Source organism: Phaseolus vulgaris, chromosome 3 (genome assembly GCF_051622355.1).
Source record: "Phaseolus vulgaris cultivar YP4 chromosome 3, ASM5162235v1, whole genome shotgun sequence".
NCBI classification, from domain to species: domain Eukaryota; kingdom Viridiplantae; phylum Streptophyta; class Magnoliopsida; order Fabales; family Fabaceae; genus Phaseolus; species Phaseolus vulgaris.
Window position 1 is genome coordinate 43,933,141 of NC_143500.1, and position 7,182 is coordinate 43,940,322.

General features: G+C 26.6%; 1 non-coding gene across 1 annotated transcript; it reads right to left on the reverse strand.

Annotated features, from left to right (window-relative positions):
* Window positions 1-661: 661 nt before the first annotated feature.
* On the reverse strand, window positions 662-1,759 carry LOC137805650 (uncharacterized). Its single transcript, XR_016519560.1, has one exon. It is a non-coding gene; the product is annotated as an uncharacterized LOC137805650 (transcript).
* Between the last annotated feature and the right edge of the window lie 5,423 nt (window positions 1,760-7,182).

The following is a 7,182-nucleotide window of genomic DNA, read 5'->3' on the forward strand; positions in this document are numbered from 1 at the left end:
AACAGTTTTATTGTAATTTTAATAAATTAAGTTTAATTATTAATTATAATTAAATAACTTAACATATCAATTTTTTAATTAGAGATATTATTAACTTGTTAAAGAGTTAGGAAATATTTATTGCAAGTTCTCTAAATATAATTTATTTAAATATATATTAATTATTTTAGAGAATTTTTGTATGATGTGAAAGGCATCAAAAGAGAGGAAAAAAAAGGCGTTTTGGATGGATTATTATCCCTTGATCCATCCAATGCATTAAAAGCAAATAATAAGGAGATGTTGGGAATATGTGAACAGTAAATTCACCACATACGTTCTCCATCCACAATCACTTCCATACTTTCTCTTATTGCCACTATTGCCCCCAACTCTGCCGCGTGAGACCCACGCCACACCATTGCCAATTTTTGCACCGTTACACCTCACCAATCAATAAATCTCCCATTTAACACTTCTTTTTCTGTTATGCAAATTTAACTTTATTTACAATTTCTACTCATCTTAAATTTAATATTTTCATAACAAAATTTATTTTTCTCATAACAAATATTAATAATTCATTAAAGTTCAGACTTTATAAATTTTTATTCAAATAAAAATCTGAATAAATTCTTAAAATATACAATCACTCTTTCTACCAAATTCAAAGAACCACACATGTAAATTGAGTAAGAAATGTTCAGTATTTAGCAGATTTAACCTTGCTCACATAGCTACAATGCTAAAGCTCTTATAAGACTGACTTCTCCTCTATACTCATATATGGAATTAAAAGCTTATTATAAATACAAGTGAGGTAATATTTGTTGGCAACCAGAGACCTTAAGTTATGATTAAAAGGTAATTTTATCATTTTTTTTTTCTCTATGAAAGGTTAAGTCATCCATACATTTTTTGTCTCTAGCACCATTCATAAACATTCAGTTATGCAATAATAAACTATGTTAATTATTGACCAAATTAAGGATAAATTTATCAAAACAAAACATGTCATCCACTTTAATTTGTACTAGCTTGAAAATGGTTGAAAATGATTCCGACCAAGCCCGTTGGCGTTAGTGAAAAACCCAACCAATTTCGCGGCGGCGCCACCACCGTTCTGGGTTGCTGGTCCTCTTAGAGGGACCCACAAAAAGGGGCGAGTCCTTTTGGCCACCAGTGTGACTCCGAGGCACAAGGTCTCGAAACCTCCACCGCTTGGGCGATGAGTTTGTCTTCTTGCGCGGTGGGGTCCACACGCAGTACGTTCCTTCAGCCACGCCTTGGAGCTGGTTTTTGCCGTCCGCCGTCTCTCGCTCCTCCAACATCAGCGTCTTCAAAGGTAAACGCGGACGACGTGTGGTTTGAACGGGAATGGACGTGACGGAAGAGTGAGGGACGGGGTTATGGTGGAAGGGAGGGTAGATAGGTATGATTTGGCCGTTGCAGAAAATGTCGTCGGCGGAGACAGGGGAGGAGTCTGTGTGTCCGAAAACGAAGGAGAACTCGAAGTCATCCCCATGGTCAACGTCGTCGTTTTGTTGGCAACGAGTGTCCTCGGTGTCGCTGCGGAGTTCGTGGACGACTCTAGTGGCGATGTGAAAAAAAGAGTCGGAAGAGTGAGCCCTGAAACTTGGAGAAGACGGTGCCTCTGTCTGCATCATTCAACAATTTGTGTCTATCTCTTGGTTTTCTTCTGTTTCAGAAGAATACAAAAAAGAGAAAGGAGTTTGGTTGGAGCGAAGGAAAGTGTGTAGAGAGACTCTGAGATGTGATATATAGAGACAGGGGAGTGGAAGAGGTGCTCACTCTCTGCTTATTTTATGCCACTTTTCCTCCAATTTTTCCTTTTCTTTTCCTCTTATTTACTCTTCTACTTTTAACTTCACTAATAACTTATTTTTATATAACTTTATTCTTTTACACTCATGTATCCTCCTCTATTATTATTTTAATAATGTAATTTTAATTCATTACAGTTTAATCTGTATATAATTATTTTTCGTGTGCATTTTTAAATAATTAAAATCATTTTATTTTATATCTTTAACATTTATATTCGTTTTATTATTCTATTATTTCCTTTTTTTTATTTTTACCTAAAAGTTCTTTCAACTTTTTCTTGCAAGCATGTATATATATTTTTATTTTAATAATACTCTTATGAAGATTGTAAAGAGGGAAGAATGTGGTGTTTTCTTCTTCATTTTAAGTGGTGATAGTTGTTTATGGTGTGGTAGATGGTGGTAAATTTTGATGAAATTGTGATAAAATTTTGATGGAGTAAGTTTTATGGTATTTTTATTTGTGGTAATTGTGTTTTTGTTCATTTATTTTTTTTTCATTTTTTTGAAAGCACAAAACTAAAAGGAGAAACAATTGTATAAAAATAAAATACAAAACTCAAAAAATAAATTATCTTCTTTTAAATGTAGAATACAACAAATCTTCTTGTTAACTCTTTCACACACTCAAATAATGAAACTACTATCTAAACGGTTGCAACTAAAAAATAATGGAGTGTTGCATTTGAAACAAAGATATAGGATGTACGAGTAATTATAAAGTTATTTTTAAATGTAAGATAATATTTTATTTAGAGTTATTTAAATTTTTTAAAAATATGTAAGTGTAAAGAAAGGTAGGAAGAATTTGTAAAAATATTGCATGAAACTCTCAAAGAAAACATGAATATCAATTTTCTTGTTGTTTTTAATATTCAGCCCCTTTTATTATATCCCCTAAAAAATAAATGTATTTTACTAAAATTTATATTTGAAATAAATCAATTTATTTATTATTACAATATTTATCATAAAATTATCTGAATTGCTTTTATCTTTACCCATTCAAAATTAACATTTTTTCATCATCTTATTCAATTTTTAATTTTTTTTATTTCGTCCGGTATAAACACAAGTAGCGATACTCTTGAAAAAGAATTAATGTGGATTCGGGTAACGGGTCCTAGTTCCAAAGCTTAGTTCGTTACAGTAGAAGAAAAATGGTCTACCTTCTGTACTATGCGCCACCCTAAAGTAATAAATTTTAAGTGTTGTCATTTATTTACTGCCTCTTTGGTTTATTGCATAATATGGTGAATTATATTCAAGTAAATTATTTCTTGTTGAGAAAAATTAAGTTAAAGTCGGCTGTAAAGAACAATTAAACTTTACTTTATTTCCTTGGGTTGTGGAAAGTAGAAGAATGATCTAGAATGATTCAGAGAAAAAATTTAACAAAAAGTTAGATAATTTAATTTAATGAAAAAATGAATTTGAATATAAAGTTTATTAATATATATAATTAATTTAATTATATTAACATAGATTTACCTGTTTTTTTAGTGTAATATTAAAAGTACTTTATGTATATCTTTTAAAATATAAATATTAGTTGAAAAAATGAATAAATCAATTCTTAAGAATATTAATAATTTAAAGCAATATTTTTTATAAATTTCACACTTTGTTCTCATATCACAACAATTTCTCACTAAAAAAAATCTCAATAAATTATTTCAAATAGCCATGAACAAATATGCAATATCCTGTGAATGTATCTTGTGTAAAGTGATTTACTAATTGTTAAGACATTATATAATAATCACATAAAATGCCATGAATAATTGATTAATAATTGATAAAGATGTTTTTGTTATTCATTGAAATGACTTTAAATATTTAATTAGGGAATTATTTTATTATTAACCAAAATAACTTGTATTGCTTATTTATGAGTTTATTTTATTATTAACTCAGAAGATATTACACACGTAAATAACATGCACTACTTTAAAAAATAGTTTCATTAATAACTGACATGTCATGTACAAATTTATTAATTATTTATTGAAAAGATAGGATAGAAAGTGAACAAGTAAACGAAAACAGGAAAATTAGAGTAGAAAATAATACTTTTTAGATTAAATAAAAATAATAATTCTATTTACTTTAAATAATTTTAATTTTGACATTGTTTTTCGTATATAAAATATCATAATTAATTATAAATAACCTAAAAAAATAATGATGCTCCACATAAGTAAACATATATTATATATTATAATTATGGGTGCAATATAAATAATTATATGCACTTTACTTTTTACAATATTCATCTATTTTGCTTGGATTGGAAAAAAGTAAAAAAAAAAGATAAAGAAATAAAAAATAAAATGAAAAGTAAAATTGTTTAATTAAAAAAATAAGAAAAAAAAAATATTTATTATAATATTTTTGTTTTTTAATATTATTATTATTTTAATTATTTATTTCATTATAATAAAAACATATAAATATTAATAAAAAATTAGTGACATAATTAATCATAAGAAAAATAATATTACAAACATCAAACAAAGTAAAAAGTTACACACACTCAAAAATCAATCCTACAAACAAAATTTGGAACTGATGATCACATCACCTTCACATTCAGATCTTCTAACTTAGGGTTCTATTTGAAATTAAAACCAGTTTCCCTTACCTGATTTTGAGTTGGTATTCAATAAGAGTTTCAAACCTACTAAAAACTCAAGGATAACTTAACCTGCACCATAGAGTGGTGATAAAAAATATAACTAAATCACTAGAACCATGGGCTAGAGACTAATCCTGAAGTTAGTAACCTTACATGCAACAACATCTACCAAGACAAACTTGACATTTAAAAAATTGACTCAAAGGAAAAATGTGCAAAAATAAACTTAATTTGTCTAAAACTATAATCGGACAGTCTTGTAGCATTCGTTGTCAAGAATCCAATGGAGACTCCAATCATCATTATGATGCATAGATGTATAGAAAGTTAGAAAGAAGACAAAGGAAGGAAAGAAAAATGAAAAGTTTAGAAAATGGTGGTTCTTTTAAAATAAAATTGAATAACTAACTTTTTTATTTATATATTTTTTTTATTGTAATAATAAAATATTTATCATTTAAAATATACCACATTTATTCTATATTTTTTTTTTAGGTACTTACAAAAATCATATTTATAAAATTTACATTAAAATATTATTTTTATTAATAAAAAACTCACAAACGACTTCAATATATATCCAATAACGAAAAACTAGCACAAAAAAAACCCGTGTACTATTTTTTTAAATTTGTATTATTTTTAACTAAAAGTACACATTTAACTAGGAGGTTATTTTCTTATTCACCAAAATGGCGTTTAAGAGGTTTGTTGTTATTTACATAAATGACTTGTAGACTTTATTTATTATTTGATACATTGTATATACATTATTTATACTAAAATTTCTTACACCACTTAACAATATTGTTTTTAGTATTACTAAAAAATTATTGAATAGAAATCAATTGTAGATACCAAAATTTTATTAATTTATTTTAAATTTGGTAGCAAAAGTCTTGATAACTAATTAGATACCAATTTAGAAACTATTTATCAATAATAAAAATTAATTTAAAATCAATAAATTTTTTAGTCTCTAAAATAACATCTAATTTGGTCACTATAATACCTAATTATTTTTTGTCTTTAAAGTTAGTTTTTTTTCAATGATTTTATTGTAGTGTAGGTTGACAAAACGGGTGAATCTAACTCATTTTAACTCAGTTGGCGATTTACGTGCTATAATAAAATAAGTTGAAAATCATCACCCATTTCACTAAAACTTCATCAATCTCAATTTTTTAAAATTTTTCAAATATATTTAATCATATAAATATTTTTTAAGTTTTTAATTGATTAATTATATTTATAATCGAATAAATTATTACATTTACATATTAAATTACTCTATTATAATTAATAATTAAAATTTAATTTATAAATATTAATTATTTATGTTATAATATTATTTCATATTTACATCATTAAAATAATATAATATAATATAAAATTTTAATATTTTTAAAAATATTTAATTTTAAAATAAGCGAACTACCATCTTAGTTCACCAAAACAGCAACTCAATCTACCAATTTTGAGAGATTAACGATCAAAATCCATTTTACTACTCCAAACTGTCATTCATTAAAATAACACACTTCGATAAAATTACTTGTGCAAGAAGTTAGGATATTACTCCCCAAAATTATGCGTCAATTGTCTAAGACTTTGTTTTACTCATTAAAATTAATTACAACACTTAATAAAAAAAAATCATTACTCACCAAATAGCATATACTGCTTGATTAGGAGGTTGTTTTAGTACTTTATACATGTTGATTGTTTAGGAAATTCTTTTATTCATTAATGTTGTGTATGACTTGAGTAAAAAGTTGTTTTTCTACTTATCCAAATGACTTATATATATTGCATGATTATGAGATTCTGTTTTATTCACCAGAATGATATGCATGGTTCGACTATAACTTGTTTTCAGTAAGTAATTACAAAATTGTTTGATTTATTAATAAAAATATATTTATAATGATTTAGTGTGATATTATAATTGATCCGTTATCGAAAATACTTTTGTGGAACATTCTTCCCCTCGGTTTTCTTCTGCACCTGCTTGCAAAACCGTGTGAAGCTACTCCTGTGCCAATCTCCAAAACCCTTCTTCCCTTACGTTTTTATGTTTGTCTCGTTACTTAAACCCTAATCCGTCACCCTCAATCTATTTTGATTGTTTTCTTCGGAGGCATTGCCTTTAACAACGTCATGGAAAAACTATGAATTTCACAACCTGCGTCACTCACACTCATTTTTTTTTGTTTCTTTTTGTTTTTGTCTTCTATTCTATTGGGGTTGACGGTGGAGTAAGGACTCTTAAAGAAGCTTTCCTGATTCTCCATGCATTATATCAATTCACACCGCACTCAACATATTGAGTGAAATGTCTTATCTCTAATAATTTAATTTTTTTTATTTTCTAATATTTATTTTTTAAATTAAATCATAAAGTTCTGAATATATAAATATAAATAAGCTTATTTGAATAATATAAATGACTTTTCGGATGTCAAAATTCGTAAGTAAACATAAAAGAGTTCTAAATATCAATTCACAGCACACCATTCTGGATATGAAAATTCAGAACTCATAACTCACTTCCAAATATGATCATCCAAAAGTTTAAATAAAATACCAAAATGACCTTCCAAATTTTAAAATTCAAAATGTATAAAAATCACTTTCGAATTTGTACATATGTAAGAAAAATAAAATTAAAAACAATATTAGATTTTAAATTTTGCGTTAGTTACATATCATAATTAA